This window comes from Bufo gargarizans, chromosome 8 (assembly GCF_014858855.1).
Source record: "Bufo gargarizans isolate SCDJY-AF-19 chromosome 8, ASM1485885v1, whole genome shotgun sequence".
Lineage (NCBI taxonomy): Eukaryota > Metazoa > Chordata > Amphibia > Anura > Bufonidae > Bufo > Bufo gargarizans.
The window spans coordinates 31,016,025-31,033,589 of NC_058087.1; the positions used below are offsets into that span (position 1 = coordinate 31,016,025).

Consider the following 17,565-nt stretch of genomic DNA (forward strand, 5'->3'; position numbering starts at 1 on the left):
TGACGTCTTTATGACTTTTTGGGTGTTTGGAGTCCACGCTTCCAAAATCTGGGCAGAGCTGGGCACGGATTGGACGGTGCAGGGGCAGCCGTAGCCGGCATTGCACAGTCGTTATAATCCACGCCAGGAAACTGTATATGATAACGGTAATCTACACTAGATCCCTCGCTGCTGTAGATTTCTATTTTGGCGCACCGACCGGCACAGGTGCCACCATTATGAAGAGGTGTATGCCTCTTACTAATTGCGCCACATCTGACACCAGCGGGATATAGATTAAAAAAACGGCGTATAATATCTCTCCCTATGGTCTCATGCACACGACTGTTGTTTTGGTCCGCATCTGAGCCGCAGGTTTTGCGGCTTGGATGCGGACCCACTCACTTCAATGGGGCCGCAAAAGATCCGTTGCTCTGTTCCGTGGTCCGCAAAAAAAACATAACCTGTCCTATTCTTGTCCGTTTTGCGGACAAGAATAGGCAGTTATATTAATGGCTGTTTATGCCGTTCTGCAAATTGCGGAACGCACACGGACGCCATCCGTGTTTTGTGGACCGCAAAACACACAACGGCCTATGTCTGAATATTATTTGCGTGATGTATGATACAGTTCTATGTGTAGTGCACAGTGGTAGTACGTGTACACTATAATGCACTACTATATGGGTACTTTACATCAGTCATGATTGGACACATTATGGCAGTACTATTTCTGGAAAATATGGCAGCGTTATTATAGCATCTGATTTTGCTATTATTTTGGCACTGTATGGCGGTGTTATTTTTGGAAAGTATGCCAGTCTTATTATAGCATCTTATTTAGGTGCTGTATAACAGTATTATTTTTGGAAGGATGGCAGCATTATGATAGCATCCTTTTTTGGTATTAGTCTGGCACTGTATGGCAGTATTATTTTAGCTTCTATTTTTGGTATTATTCTGGCACTGTATGGAAGAATTATTTTTGGAAAGTATGGCAGCATTATTATAGCATCTTATTTTGGTATAATTCTGGCACTGTATGACAGTATTATTTTCAGAAAGCATGGCAATGTTATTTTAGCTTCTTATATTGGTGTTACTGTATGGCAGAATTATGATAGCATCTTATTTTGGTATTATTCTGGCCCTGTGTGGCAGTATTATTTTGGGAAAGTATGGCAGCGTTATTATAGCATCTTATTTTGGTATTATTCTGGCACTGTGTGGCAGTAATATTTTGGGAAAGTATGGCAGCGTTATTATAGCATCTTATTTTGGTATTATTCTGGCACTGTGTGGCAGTAATATTTTGGGAAAGTATGGCAGCGTTATTATAGCATCTTATTTTGGTATTATTTTGGCACTGTATCGCAGTGTTATTTTTGGAAAGTATGCCAGTCTTATTATAGCATCTTATTTAGGTGCTGTATGACAGTATTATTTTTGGAAGTATGGCAGCATTATGATAGCATCCTTTTTTGGTATTAGTCTGGCACTGTATGGCAGTATTATTTTAGCTTCTATTTTTGGTATTATTCTGGCACTGTATGGAAGAATTATTTTTGGAAAGTATGGCAGCATTATTATAGCATCTTATTTTGGTATAATTCTGGCACTGTATGACAGTATTATTTTCAGAAAGCATGGCAATGTTATTTTAGCTTCTTATATTGGTGTTACTGTATGGCAGAATTATGATAGCATCTTATTTTGGTATTATTCTGGCCCTGTGTGGCAGTATTATTTTGGGAAAGTATGGCAGCGTTATTATAGCATCTTATTTTGGTATTATTCTGGCACTGTGTGGCAGTAATATTTTGGGAAAGTATGGCAGCGTTATTATAGCATCTTATTTTGGTATTATTCTGGCACTGTGTGGCAGTAATATTTTGGGAAAGTATGGCAGCGTTATTATAGCATCTTATTTTGGTATTATTCTGGCACTGTGTGGCAGTAATATTTTGGGAAAGTATGGCAGCGTTATTATAGCATCTTATTTTGGTATTATTCTGGCCCTGTGTGGCAGTAATATTTTGGGAAAGTATGGCAGCGTTATTATAGCATCTTATTTTCGTATTATTCTGGCCCTGTGTGGCAGTATTATTTTGGGAAAGTATGGCAGTGTTATTTTAGGCTGTATAGGCACAGTGTACATTTGGTATTCCTTAACTAAATCCTGGGGAGAAGTATAAAAGAGAGCGAGATCTGCAGGTCTCTGAGTCACAGATGCTTTGGGGAAGATTTATTGCTGCAGTTTTCTAGCGTAATTTAATTAAAAGTAAAAGGCGGTGGCGGAGGGAAAGGGAGCGCGGTCGTCCAGTGCTACAGAACGGGCCGGACTCCACAAAGAAATAGTCATAGCGTAAATGTAAAAAATGCCACATCAGTCACATGCAGCACTATGCGGCCTCATGCACATGAACGTATTTTCATTCCGTGTCTGTTCCGTTTTTTTATACAGAACCATTCATTTCAATGGGTCCGCAAAAAAAAAGGGAAGGTACTCCGTGTGCATTCCGTTTCCGTATGTCCCCATATTTCCGTTCCGCAAAAAAATAGAACATGTCCTATTATTGTCCGCATTATGGACAGGGATAGGACTGTTCTATTAGGGGCCAGCTGTTCCGTTCCGCAAAATACGGAATGCACACGGACGTCATCCGTGTTTTCTGGGGATCCGTTTTTTTGGGCAGACCGCAAAATACATACGGTCGTGTGCATGAGACCTGAGGCGTACGCCGAGTGAAAAGGCACCGCTTTATTACACGTAATGTACTGCTATGGGGTCATATGTACATATGTGATGTCATAGCGATGGCAACATGCGCAGCAGTGTTGGATTTTGATATGATAATTGCATAAAACCTGTTAAATACCGTCCTCTTGTTTACTTTTACCACCGCTCACCGATCGCCCCGGGGTTGGTGTTGTGATCTCATCCATACTTTATGCAGCTGATGCAGAAGATTTGGATTAATTAGCAAATTAACTTTCTGGGCAAAGCAGAAAATGGCATTTCTCTTCCGCGGTGAGGCCACACGGTTTTAACACAAACTAGCGCAGTTTCCAAATTGATTGAACAGTACAACTCAGGAAAACAGCCGCTATACAGTGGGTTTACACATACGTTGTTTTTTTTTGCGCATTTGTGGCATTTTTGTTTGTTTTTTTGCAGTTGCTTTTTGCCTATTTTTTTTTGTCAAAAAAATCTTAGCTCCGGATGTTGCATGAAAGTCTACGGAAATATTAAAGGCAGGACACACAGGTACAGTTTTGTAGCGCTGTTTTTGTGTTAATGGCGTGTATTTCAAATTGCAGCATTTTCTGGGTCTGCAGTTTTTCTGCCTTAGACCTCAATTTATTTATTTTTTTTTTTTGCAGCTTAAAAAAAATCCACATGCAGTGTGTGTGTTTTTGTATGTTTTTTTGCATAGCATTTTTTTTAGCCATGTTTTTTCCCATACTGCTTTATAAAGATGACATCATGGGGGAGGGGGCACATACTTTATGCTAAATAAAATTCTAGCTTTGCAATAAAAAAGCCATTAAAAATACATAAATGTATGTCAATTTTAGTAAATGCCATTAAAAAATATGTGAATGTTAATAAATTTAATTACTAGGCCCTAGTGGACACCGCATAAAACCGGCCGTGTGACAACATTTAATCGCACGTCCAGATAAAAAAAGGGGAATAGTCGCAAGTCCCTTAGCACCCTCCCCCCCCCCTAAAAAACAAACAAAAAAAAGTCTCATCACGTCAGGCGTTTTTTAAGATTTGTTTGGGGTCGAAAAAATGACCCTTTGGCTGCTTTCTGACAGGTGCTTTTAGTGCCCGCATTATTGGTGTCAAACACCCATGGGCTTTTAGGTTTTACTACCAGTTGGGAAAGCATGCTAAAAACAAGGATTTGGGGGTAATTGTGGGGGCACTTAGATGGGGGCAGATAGAAACCAGCCTGGCGATCAGCTGAGGGAAGCTGCGGCCGGCCATACATTTCCCGTGCAGCAAATGAATGGTCGACCACATAATAGAGGATGAGCCCCGCCTGCCAGAGGGACCTGTTCGCAGCTAACACACTCTGCTCTGGCTAAGGGCTCATGTACATGGCCGCAAACTGCGGATCCGCAAATCATGGCTACCGGCCGTGTGCATTCCGCATTTTGCAGAACAGGATGTCTGGCCCTAATAGAACGGTCCTATCCTTGTCTGTTATACGAACAAGAATAGGACATGTTTTATTTACTTTTTTTGCGGATGCCGCAGAACGGACATACAGTCAAAATGTGGATCGGAAGCGGACCAAAAATAGATTCATGTGCATGAGCCCTAAAGTGAGGGGCCCCCATGAAGAGGACCCCCTCAGACCCCTCTAGTTTCGTATTGCACATTCTCCCATTGAATTTACTGTGGCTTTCCAGCTGTTGCAAAACTACAACTCCCAACATGCCCTGACAGCCAGCAGCAGCGCAGTCCTAGGTTGGAGACTATTGCTTTAGAGCAGGATTCAGCAGCCTTCGGCACGCCAGCTGTTGTGCAACTATAACTCCCAGCATGCCTGCCTGCTCAGCTGTTCTCAGAAATCCCATAGAAGAGAATGGAGGATGCTGGGAGTTGTTATAGTTTTAAAACAGCTGGAGTGCCGGAGGCTGCTGCTCCCTGCTTTAGAGTCTGTGCAGCCAGAAGACTGCGGCTGAATTCCCGGACCGCGCCTTCCTTTAAATAAGGGAATCTGATTAGTAACGATTGCAGGAAGCATAGAGATGTGCGGGACCTGTCAGGCGGATTCCGGACCAGCTGCATGAACAATGGCCATGATTTCTCCTCCCGTTACTCACGCCTCCATTATAAGTCGCATCCAGCACAATATTCCCCCATGGAGTAAATCACTGCCATATAAATCACTTACACTAGGAAGCCGCCATTGTAAATGAATGGGGTCAGATCTGTAGTCAAATAATACAATTACCCGGCATCTGCGTGCAGTTTACTGAGGCTCATCTATAATACTACCGTACAGAACATTAGGTACTGGCACGGAAATACACTGGAGCCTGGCACAGAGTATGGCAGAGTAAGCCCCGCCCCCTTCAGCAGCCATGTATCAATACAAGGATACATTGTAACGTTCTCTGATTTTATCTACATTTCTACAATGTATAATGATCACTCTGCAAAGTTCTGGTGTACTGTGTGCTTCAATGTCTCAATGTTTTCAAGATCTCTGCTAGTTGTCAGTGAATGAGCCCTGTCATGTTTACATAAAATGTCCCACTATTGACACCAGACAGACTCCAGTTCTTTTGAGGCGTCCGTCGTTTTGCATGGTGCGCTATTCTCCATGTCGACTATAAGAAGTGAATGTCTAAGGACTCATGCACTATGTATTTTGCGGTCCGCTAAACATGGATCCGCAAAAATACACATGACGTCCGTGTGCATCCCGTATTTTGCGGAACGGAACAGCTGGCCCTTAATAGAACAGTTCTATCCTTGTCCGTAATGCGGACAGTAATAGGACGTGTTCTAATTTTTTGCGGAACGGACATACAGAAACGGAATGCACACGGAGTAACTTCCGTTTTTTTTGCAGGCCGATTGAAATAAATGGTTCCGCATATGGTCTGCAAAAAAAAAAAAAACTAACGGAACGGTCACGGAGGTAAAATACATTAGTGTGCATGAGACCTAATAGTTGGCCCCCACTCAAAATGGGGGCTTAGCAGGTGTCCCCTCTTTTTGACCTCCATAGGACCTAACAAATACAGAAAAACGGCTTTACACTTGTGTTCTGTGCAGTGTGGAAACAAAATGTCCTGTTGCTATCTGGAAACCATCAGCAAGTTGCTGTTCTTGTGCTCTTAATATGTAACGTAATGGTTTTAACTGGCTAAGGGTATGATTGGCTTATTAACCCCTTAATCCTTGCAACCAGTAATGCTTTAGGGTGGATTACTCTGGGATCTGCACCGGGACCACAGTTTTTATGCTGCCTCTTCATGTTAGGGCTCATGCACGCGGCCGTTGCCATAATTGTGTTCCGCAAACAGCTTGAATGGGTCCGCAATCCGGAAAGTAGGTGTGGAACAGAGGCAAGCAACCCCACGGAAGCACTACGGAGTGTACTATTTTTTGCGGTGCGGACGGATCACGGACCCATTTAACTTGAATGGATCTGGATCCGTCCCAACAGCCGCACAGATGGTGCCCGTGCTTTGGGGACCGCAGATTGCGGTCCCCAATGCACGAAAACCGCCTAACAATTGCCGTGTGAATGAGCCCTTATACTCACAGGATGCCGGGAAGCTGAGATATAAGGAGCTGTTTGCTAGGGTCCTCACACTATAGATATCCACGTGCTACAAGGAGAGTTAAGACCTCAGCAAACAGCTCCTCATAGCTCAGCTTCCGGTATTTCTGTGATTATGACATGGAAGAATATTAATTTGAAGTGCTTGGTGCTAAGTTAGGATTTAAAGGGGTTCTCCGGGCTACAGACATCGATGGCCTATCCTCTGGATAGTTCATCAATATCAGATCGATGGGGGGTCCCAATACCCGACGCCCCCACAATCAGCTGTTTCGGGCTATACAGTGAGTACAGCCTTCAGCATCCGCTCTGTTTCCCGAGAAAAGTTCATCAATATCTTTAGCCCGAAGAACCCCTTTAAGTACCATAACAGCAGCTCTACTTAGGACCCACAATAAATGTAGGACCCCCCCAATCTGAACTGGGGGGCACTTTCTCTGCTAGGAGGTATAGGAGAGGGAAAAACTGGGTCAGTGGCAAACAGAGGGCAGCAAACCTAAGAGAACTACAATACCCAGCATGGGCACATTTCCAGGATGAAATCTTTAAGGCGGGTAGATTAGGGGCGGTTGGCATCTACGGGCTCTGTCGTCTCTATTCCTGGGCAGCTTACAGATCATGCCCCCGGATAAACTTCTTATCTTCCTGTAACCCAGATACCAGCAGACCTGGTACCAATCCTGCATCTGGATCCCGAATTCTGCCTCTCCCGACTCTGTCCTGAGCACAGTCAGCCCCCTGGTGCTGAGGAGACCCTGCAGATACCAGATACAGCACCATGTACATCACTGGAAGCATCTGCTCTACACGTGGGGGTATATACTGTGCTGTGCCACAGGATCTGTATGGTAATGCAGTTACCCTGTACTATGGGCAGTGCCCGGGTACCATACCTGTGCCAGGCACATGTCAGCAGCAGCTCCTCTCAGTGCAGCGTCTTGTACTCTCCTGTGCAGAGCGAGTGGAAGTGACGGACACCACATATTAATAGCTGCTGTCCCAGCCCTGCCCATTCTGCGATCCCTATCCATTCTTAAAGAGGCACTCTCAAGTGTCAGCAGCTCCTGGCACATCATGTCCTCCCCTCCTCCAGGTCACGCAGGATAAGATGCACCATTAGAGGAGCAGACGTAAGAAGAAGAGCATTTCCATCTTAAATTACAGATATACCTGCTGTTGGCTGTTGGGAAAGCTGGAGGGGGGGGGGGGGGGCTGCCAATATATGCAATATAGACTGCGCTGAAGTCATCACCCAGCTTTCCCAGTCTCCAGAATATAAGTGCAAGGGATAATGCACACAGTGATGTCACAGCACAGAGATAATAAACACAGTGATGTCACAGTACAGAGATAATATACACAGTGATGTCACAGTACAGAGATAATGCACACAGTGATATCACAGTACAGAGATAATAAACACAGTGATGTCACAGTACAGAGATAATAAACATAGTAATGTCACAGTACAGGGATAATAAACACAGTGATGTCACAGTACAGGGATAATAAACACAGTGATGTCACAGTACAGAGATAATAAACATGGTGATGTCACAGTACAGAGATAATAAACACAGTGATGTCACAGCACAGGATAATACACACAGTGATGTCACAGTACAGAGATAATAAACACGGTGATGTCACAGTACAGGGATAATAAACACACAGTGATGTCACAGTACAGGGATAATAAACACAGTGATGTCACAGTACAGAGATAATAAACACGGTGATGTCACAGTACAGAGATAATAAACACAGTGATGTCACAGTACAGGGATAATAAACACAGTGATGTCACAGTACAGAGATAATAAACACAGTGATGTCACAGTACAGAGATAATAAACACAGTGATGTCACAGTACAGGGATAATACACACAGTGATGTCACAGTACAGGGATAATACACACAGTGATGTCACAGTACAGGGATAATAACACAGTGATGTCACAGTACAGAGATAATAACACAGTGATGTCACAGTACAGAGATAATAAACACAGTGATGTCACAGTACAGGATAATACACACAGTGATGTCACAGTACAGAGATAATAAACACAGTGATGTCACAGTACAGAGGATAATAAACACAGTGATGTCACAGTACAGAGATAATACACACAGTGATGTCACAGTACAGAGATAATAAACACAGTGATGTCACAGTACAGAGATAATAAACACAGTGATGTCACAGTACAGAGATAATACACACAGTGATGTCACAGTACAGAGATAATAAACACAGTGATGTCACAGTACAGAGATAATAAACACAGTGATGTCACAGTACAGAGATAATAAACACAGTGATGTCACAGTACAGAGATAATAAACACAGTGATGTCACAGTACAGGATAATAAACACAGTGATGTCACAGTACAGAGATAATAAACACAGTGATGTCACAGTACAGAGATAATAAACACAGTGATGTCACAGTACAGGGATAATAAACACAGTGATGTCACAGTACAGGGATAATAAACACAGTGATGTCACAGTACAGGAGATAATAAACACAGTGATGTCACAGTACAGAGATAATAAACACAGTGATGTCACAGTACAGAGATAATAAACACAGTGATGTCACAGTACAGAGATAATAAACACAGTGATGTCACAGTACAGAGATAATAAACACAGTGATGTCACAGTACAGAGATAATAAACACAGTGATGTCACAGTACAGAGATAATAAACACAGTGATGTCACAGTACAGAGATAATAAACACAGTGATGTCACAGTACAGAGATAATAAACACAGTGATGTCACAGTACAGGGATAATAAACACAGTGATGTCACAGTACAGAGATAATAAACACAGTGATGTCACAGTACAGAGATAATAACACAGTGATGTCACAGTACAGAGATAATAAACACAGTGATGTCACAGTACAGAGATAATAAACACAGTGATGTCACAGTACAGAGATAATAAACACAGTGATGTCACAGTACAGGGATAATAAACACAGTGATGTCACAGTACAGGGATAATAAACACAGTGATGTCACAGTACAGAGATAATAAACACAGTGATGTCACAGTACAGAGATAATAAACACAGTGATGTCACAGTACAGAGATAATAAACACAGTGATGTCACAGTACAGGGATAATAAACACAGTGATGTCACAGTACAGGGATAATAAACACAGTGATGTCACAGTACAGGGATAATAAACACAGTGATGTCACAGTACAGGGATAATAAACACAGTGATGTCACAGTACAGGAGATAATAAACACAGTGATGTCACAGTACAGAGATTAATAAACACAGTGATGTCACAGTACAGGATAATAAACACAGTGATGTCACAGTACAGAGATAATAAACACAGTGATGTCACAGTACAGGGATAATAAACACAGTGATGTCACAGTACAGAGATAATAAACACAGTGATGTCACAGTACAGGGATAATAAACACAGTGATGTCACAGTACAGAGATAATAACACAGTGATGTCACAGTACAGAGATAATACACACAGTGATGTCACAGTACAGGATAATAAACACAGTGATGTCACAGTACAGGATTAATATACACAGTGATGTCACAGTACAGGGTTAACAACACAGTGATGTCACAGTACAGGGATAATAAACACAGTGATGTCACAGTACAGGGATAATAAACACAGTGATGTCACAGTACAGGGATAATAAACACAGTGATGTCACAGTACAGGGTATAAAACACAGTGATGTCACAGTACAGAGGATAATAAACACAGTGATGTCACAGTACAGGGATAATAAACACAGTGATGTCACAGTACAGGGATAATAAACACAGTGATGTCACAGTACAGGGATAATAAACACAGTGATGTCACAGTACAGGGATAATAAACACAGTGATGTCACAGTACAGGGATAATAACACAGTGATGTCACAGTACAGGGATAATAACACAGTGATGTCACAGTACAGGGATAATAAACACAGTGATGTCACAGTACAGGGATAATAAACACAGTGATGTCACAGTACAGGGATAATAAACACAGTGATGTCACAGTACAGAGATAATAAACACAGTGATGTCACAGTACAGGGATAATAAACACAGTGATGTCACAGTACAGAGATAATAAACACAGTGATGTCACAGTACAGAGATAATAAACACAGTGATGTCACAGTACAGGGATAATAAACACAGTGATGTCACAGTACAGGGAGTAATAACACAGTGATGTCACAGTACAGTAACACAGTGATGTCACAGTACAGGGTAATAAACACAGTGATGTCACAGTACAGGGATAACAAACACAGTGATGTCACAGTACAGGGGTAATAAACACAGTGATGTCACAGTACAGGGTTAACAAACACAGTGATGTCACAGTACAGGGGTAATAAACACAGTGATGTCACAGTACAGAGATAATAAACACAGTGATGTCACAGTACAGAGATAATAAACACAGAGATGTCACAGTACAGGGATAATAAACACGGTGATGTCACAGTACAGAGATAATAAACACAGTGATGTCACAGTACAGGGATAATAAACACAGTGATGTCACAGTACAGGATAATACACACAGTGATGTCACAGTACAGGGATAATATACACAGTGATGTCACAGTACAGAGATAATAAACACAGTGATGTCACAGTACAGGGATAATATACACAGTGATGTCACAGTACAGAGATAATAAACACAGTGATGTCACAGTACAGGGATAATAAACACAGTGATGTCACAGTACAGGGATAATAAACACAGTGATGTCACAGTACAGAGATAATAAACACAGTGATGTCACAGTACAGAGATAATAAACACAGTGATGTCACAGTACAGGGATAATACACACAGTGATGTCACAGCACAGAGATAATAAACACAGTGATGTCACAGTACAGAGATAATGCACACAGTGATATCACAGCACAGAGATAATAAACACAGTGATGTCACAGCACAGAGATAATAAACACGGTGATGTCACAGTACAGGGATAATAAACACAGTGATGTCACAGTACAGGGATAATATACACAGTGATGTCACAGTACAGGGATAATAAACACAGTGATGTCACAGTACAGGATAATACACACAGTGATGTCACAGTACAGGGATAATAAACACAGTGATGTCACAGTACAGGGATAATAAACACAGTGATGTCACAGTACAGAGATAATACACACAGTGATGTCACAGTACTGGGGTAATAAACACAGTGATGTCACAGTACAGGATAATACACACAGTGATGTCACAGTACAGGGATAATACACACAGTGATGTCACAGTACAGGGATAATAAACACAGTGATGTCACAGTACAGGGATAATAAACACAGTGATGTCACAGTACAGAGATAATACACACAGTGATGTCACAGTACAGGGGTAATAAACACAGTGATGTCACAGTACAGGATAATAAACACAGTGATGTCACAGTACAGGGATAATAAACACGGTGATGTCACAGTACAGAGATAATAAACACAGCGATGTCACAGTACAGAGATAATAAACACAGCGATGTCACAGTACAGGGATAATAAACACAGTGATGTCACAGTACAGGGATAATAAACACAGTGATGTCACAGTACAGGATAATAAACACAGTGATGTCACAGTACAGGGATAATAAACACAGTGATGTCACAGTACAGAGATAATAAACACAGCGATGTCACAGTACAGAGATAATAAACACAGTGATGTCACAGTACAGAGATAATAAACACAGTGATGTCACAGTTCAGAGATAACAAACACAGTGATGTCACAGTACAGGGGTAATAAACACAGTGATGTCACAGTGCAGAGATAATAAACACAGTGATGTCACAGTACAGGGATAATAAACACAGTGATGTCACAGTACAGGGATAATACACACAGTGATGTCACAGTACAGGGATAATAAACACAGCGATGTCACAGTACAGGGGTAATAAACACAGTGATGTCACAGTGCAGAGATAGTACACACAGTGATGTCACAGTACAGGGATAATAAACACAGTGATGTCACAGTACAGGGATAATAAACACAGTGATGTCACAGTACAGGGATAATAAACACAGTGATGTCACATTACAGGGATAATAAACACAGTGATGTCACAGTACAGGGATAATAAACACAGTGATGTCACAGTACAGAGATAACAAACACAGTGATATCACAGTACAGAGATAATAAACACAGTGATGTCACAGTACAGGGATAATAAACACAGTGATGTCACAGTACAGAGATAATAAACACAGTGATGTCACATTACAGGGATAATACACACAGTGATGTCACAGTACAGGGATAATACACACGGTGATGTCACAGTACAGAGATAATAAACACAGTGATGTCACAGTTCAGAGATAACAAACACAGTGATGTCACAGTACAGGGGTAATAAACACAGTGATGTCACAGTTCAGAGATAACAAACACAGTGATATCACAGTACAGGGATAATAAACACAGTGATGTCACAGTACAGGGATAATAAACACAGTGATGTCACAGTACAGGAATAATAGACACAGTGATGTCACAGTACAGGGATAATAAACACAGTGATGTCACAGTACAGAGATAACAAACACAGTGATATCACAGTACAGGGATAATAAACACAGTGATGTCACAGTACAGGGATAATAAACACAGTGATGTCACAGTACAGAGATAATAAACACAGTGATGTCACAGTACAGGGATAATAAACACAGTGATGTCACAGTACAGAGATAATAAACACAGTGATGTCACAGTACAGAGATAATAAACACAGTGATGTCACAGTACAGAGATAATACACACAGTGATGTCACAGTACAGGGATAATACACACGGTGATGTCACAGTACAGGGATAATAAACACAGTGATGTCACAGTACAGGGATAATAAACACAGTGATGTCACAGTTCAGAGATAACAAACAGTGATGTCACAGTACAGAGATAATACACACAGTGAGTAATAAACACGATGAAGTCACCATACACATAAATATCTGTATTAGATAAATTCCTTTAAATAATCTTTACTAAAGAACTGAAGAAAGATGGTTTACAAGATCATATTTCTCTGAGTGCCGATAATGGTGGTCCTCCAGTTTTCCCAGACACAGATAAAACAAAGAAACTGTATCTACAGTATAGAAGAAGACAACTCAAGGATTTATATTCACTGGGATTATTTTATTGAATTCATCCAGTTGATGTCAGTCACAGTCTATTTATGCAGCTGCGGATAAGTGCCCACGTGGAATGGAGTGTTTTTCCAGATAGATTCATCCTGAATTATACTCCAGAGCTGCACTCACTATTCTGCTGGTGCAGTCACTGTGTACATACATTACTTATCCTGTACTGATCCTGAGTTACATCCTGTATTATACTCCAGAGCTGCACTCACTATTCTGCTGGTGAAGTCACTGTGTAAATACATTACTTATCCTGTACTGATCCTGAGTTACATCCTGCATTATACTCCAGAGCTGCACTCACAATTCTGCTGGTGCAGTCACTGTGTACATACATTACTTATCCTGTACTGATTCTGAGTTACATCCTGTATTATACTTCAGAGCTGCACTCACTATTCTGCTGGTGGAGTCACTGTGTACATTACATTACTTATCCTGTACTGATCGTGAGTTACATCCTGTATTATACTCCAGAGCTGCACTCACTATTCTGCTGGTTCAGTCACTGTGTACATTACATTACTTATCCTGTACTGATCCTGAGTTACATCCTGTAATATACTCCAGAGCTGCACTCACTATTCTTCTGGTAGAGTTGTGATGTGGAGTGGCTCTCCTTAGTTAATGTTTGCCTGTGAGGTGCATTTAATATGCAGTGTACTTATGTTATGTGTTAGAGCTTATACATATGTTATGTATGTTGGATGTTATGCATATTTGCATGAGGAGTTCAGTGTTAAATATGAAAGTGCATATACATACTGCAAACAGTCTCATGTATAGCATGTTTACTTGTGTGGAAAATCTGCTACGTGGGCTTCGCACCTGGGTCAAGCGCCATTTATTGAGAGTAGATATTTAAAGGACCACTTTTAAAGATTATAGAAGTTCTGTGTGATTTACCCGAACAGTCTTAGTTTTTTTTCAAAATTGTTGCTGCTATTAAAAAAATCATAAAGATCTACTGTACATGGATTAAACCCTGGTCAGGAGATGTGGCCTCCAACCTTTCTTTATCTTCCTTGCCTTTGAATACCTCATTTCTTGTTTGAAACAGAATTAAATCACCCAAGAAAGCCTCAGCGAGGATAAGGGGAGCTCTTTATATTTGGGTGTCCAGGAAATGAAAGTCATCCCTTTCTATCCATGAGACGCAGAAGATGCTTTTGAGAAGACAGACACCATATAAATACATGGTTGAGAGGAGTAAAGTTTGGAGCCTCAAGAAGTCTTCCAAAGAAGCAGAATTCTTACGTCGAGCTCGGTTTGCCACCAGTTGGAGAAAGAGTTTTGCCTACTATGGCCAGAGAACACTCCAGATTCTTGGGGTCTTTTCATCAAAAGTTATTCTCCGGAATTTGATTGCCTGCCTCGCAACAGAATCGTTGTCACAAACAGGAAACCTTCTATTCTCTCATCACAAAGATCAGCATTGTCCTGGCAGCAGATTTATGAGGTTATAAGGCGTACAAGTTGACCCATATCTGGACATCTTGGCGTGCTCCAGGGATCAGTTGATAAAAGCTATGTTCCCCACTGTGGCGTATTGTAGCATCATAGGTTCCTAAAAAACTGGAAAAATCCAAACTTACACCAAGAAAATGTTTTCTGTTTTTAGGTCCATCATGGGCTCTCGAGAAGACATTTCTATCTCTTCCTCAGGAGACACGTCTAGAGATTTGGACTCCTCTTCCACCATCTGAAGAGCTGTAACAGTGTTGAGACATTAGACACAAGTTATATGAGGAACTCAAGGGGGAGGAAGTTCCTTTCAGGTTACTCCAGAGGAAGATCTTGACCATATGGAAAATATCTTCAGGTAGGGAAATCCTCAGATGGTGGTTGGTGAAGAATCTTTAGACGGGAGATCCCTTATTCAGATGTCTCATCCTCAGTCCAAGGCACACGGAGCAACTATAAGAAGTCCGTATCTTCCAACACGAAGGAGAGAAGAACAATCTTCAATTTATCAAAACGTCCCATAAACAAGACAACCATAGTCGCCAATACCCAAGCAGATCATCTCAGTTGAAACTAGGAGACTGATCCTTGAACAGTCAGGTTTTCCAGAAGATCATCAGTCACATAGGATTTGGATCTGATGGCAAAGTCAAAACAAAGCTGATATACCTTAAGTGACAAATGCTTTTTTTCCCTCAATGGGCAATGTCTTTGTCTACATCTCTCTTGTCTGGGAAGACTTCAGTTTACTAAACAGACCATGGGGGACTTTGCCTGCTCAGACTGTGCGCTCGGCCATATTCCTGCAGTGAAGCCACCCAGCACCAGGCAGGTATGCTAACTTCACACAGTGGAGGCGCCACGGCCCGGCACTCTCCTTCTGACATACAATCGCTTTGTGGAGCAATCTACTAAACAGCTGAAACTCTGAGAAGTACAATGCAAAAAAAACTGTCAGACTAGCACCTCCAAAAAATTTGAAAAAAGGGTTGATCAAACTTGTGTCAGGACCCTCTACCAACGACAAGGTGGCTTACACATATGGGACCTACACTGTCAGACTCGTATCTCCTGGGCCTAATCCTACAAAATTCAGGGCCATGTAGAACGGATCAAAATTGTGTGCAAAATAGCTTCTAATTTTCATATAGTAAGGGTACTTTCACACTAGTGGTTTTCATTTCCAGCATAGAGTTCCGTCACAGGGGCTGAATACCGGAAAAGAACTGATCAGGCATATCCCCATGCATTCTGAATGGAGAGTAATCCTTTCAGGATGCATCAGGATGTCTTCAGTTTAGTCTTTTTGACTGATCAGGACGGAGATAATACCGTAGCATGCTACTGTTTTATCTCCGGCCCAAAAAAATGAACACTTGCCTGAATGCCATAGGAATGTATTAGTGCCGGATCCGTCCTTCCGGTCTGCGCATACCGAAAAAAAAAAAAAGGTGAAAAAAAATAAATGCCGGAGCCGTTTTGCCAGATGACACCGGCAAGACGGATCCGGCGTTTCAATGCATTTTTTTGACTGATCAGGATACTGATCAGTCTTACTAATGCCATCAGTTGGCATACATTTTTGCTGGATCCAGCAGGCAGTTCCAGTGACTGAACTGCTTGCCGGATCACTCAGCCGCAAGTGATGCAATTTCCTTTGTGCATGGCAGGCTGCTGCTACTTGTAGTTGTCGTTTGTTTTTACATTGTCTTCATGGTAGTGTGCGCCTGAACTCTTTTTCCTGTTGTTTGGAGGTGCTGGTCTAAATTTTTGCATTGGACATTTAGAGGGGGGGGGGCTTCCCTTTTTGGCCCATGCACTCCTGCCAATGGCTTCCAATCCAGAGTATCATATAGCTGGATTCTACATTGCCCTGAATTTTGTAAGCTTAGGCTACTTTCACACTCGCGTTTGGTGCGGATCCGTCATGGATCTGCACAAACGCATCCGTAATCAGATAATACAACCGCATGCATCCGTTCAGAAAGGATCCGGTTATATTATCTTTAACATGGCCAAGACGGATCAGTCTTAAACGCCAATGGAGGACGGATCGGTTTTCTATTGTGCCAGATTGTGTCATAGAAAACGGATCCGTCCCCATTTGGCTCAGTTTCGTCAGACGGACAAGCGGAATGGAGACTGAACGGAGCCAAACTGATGCATTCTGAGCGGATCCTTATCTATTTAGAATGCATTAGGGAAAACCAAAATGCCAGTGTGAAAGTAGCCTTAGGCTCAGGAGAGGCAATTCTGATAGTGTAGGTCCCATCTATGGATATTTTCCCCTATTGCTACTATGCAAAAGTTATCAACTCGCTACTTTCACATTAACTTGCACTGTGATTTATGCCATTGTTTACACTTATACTGTTTTATATATCAAACTGCATTTTATATGGTTATTGTAATACATTCTGTTCAGTTGCACTATTATTACACTACTGCTGCAGTGGGAAGGGTTAAGGCACAGCCAGCTAATACTGACACACTTTGGGGCCACTTATGCACTGAGAAGTTAGAAATCTTCCAGTTACTATAAGGGACTATGAAAAGTTTTT

General features: G+C 41.6%; 1 protein-coding gene across 5 annotated transcripts in view; it reads right to left on the reverse strand.

Annotated features, from left to right (window-relative positions):
* Positions 1 to 7,237, reverse strand: part of PLCD4 (phospholipase C delta 4) — a 52,482-nt gene extending 45,245 nt beyond the window's left edge. For all 5 annotated transcript variants that reach the window (XM_044303554.1, XM_044303553.1, XM_044303552.1 and 2 more), the window contains exon 1: positions 7,187 to 7,237. The gene's annotated coding sequence lies outside the window, so the exon portion shown is untranslated. The remainder of the gene's footprint in view (positions 1 to 7,186) is intronic.
* Between the last annotated feature and the right edge of the window lie 10,328 nt (positions 7,238 to 17,565).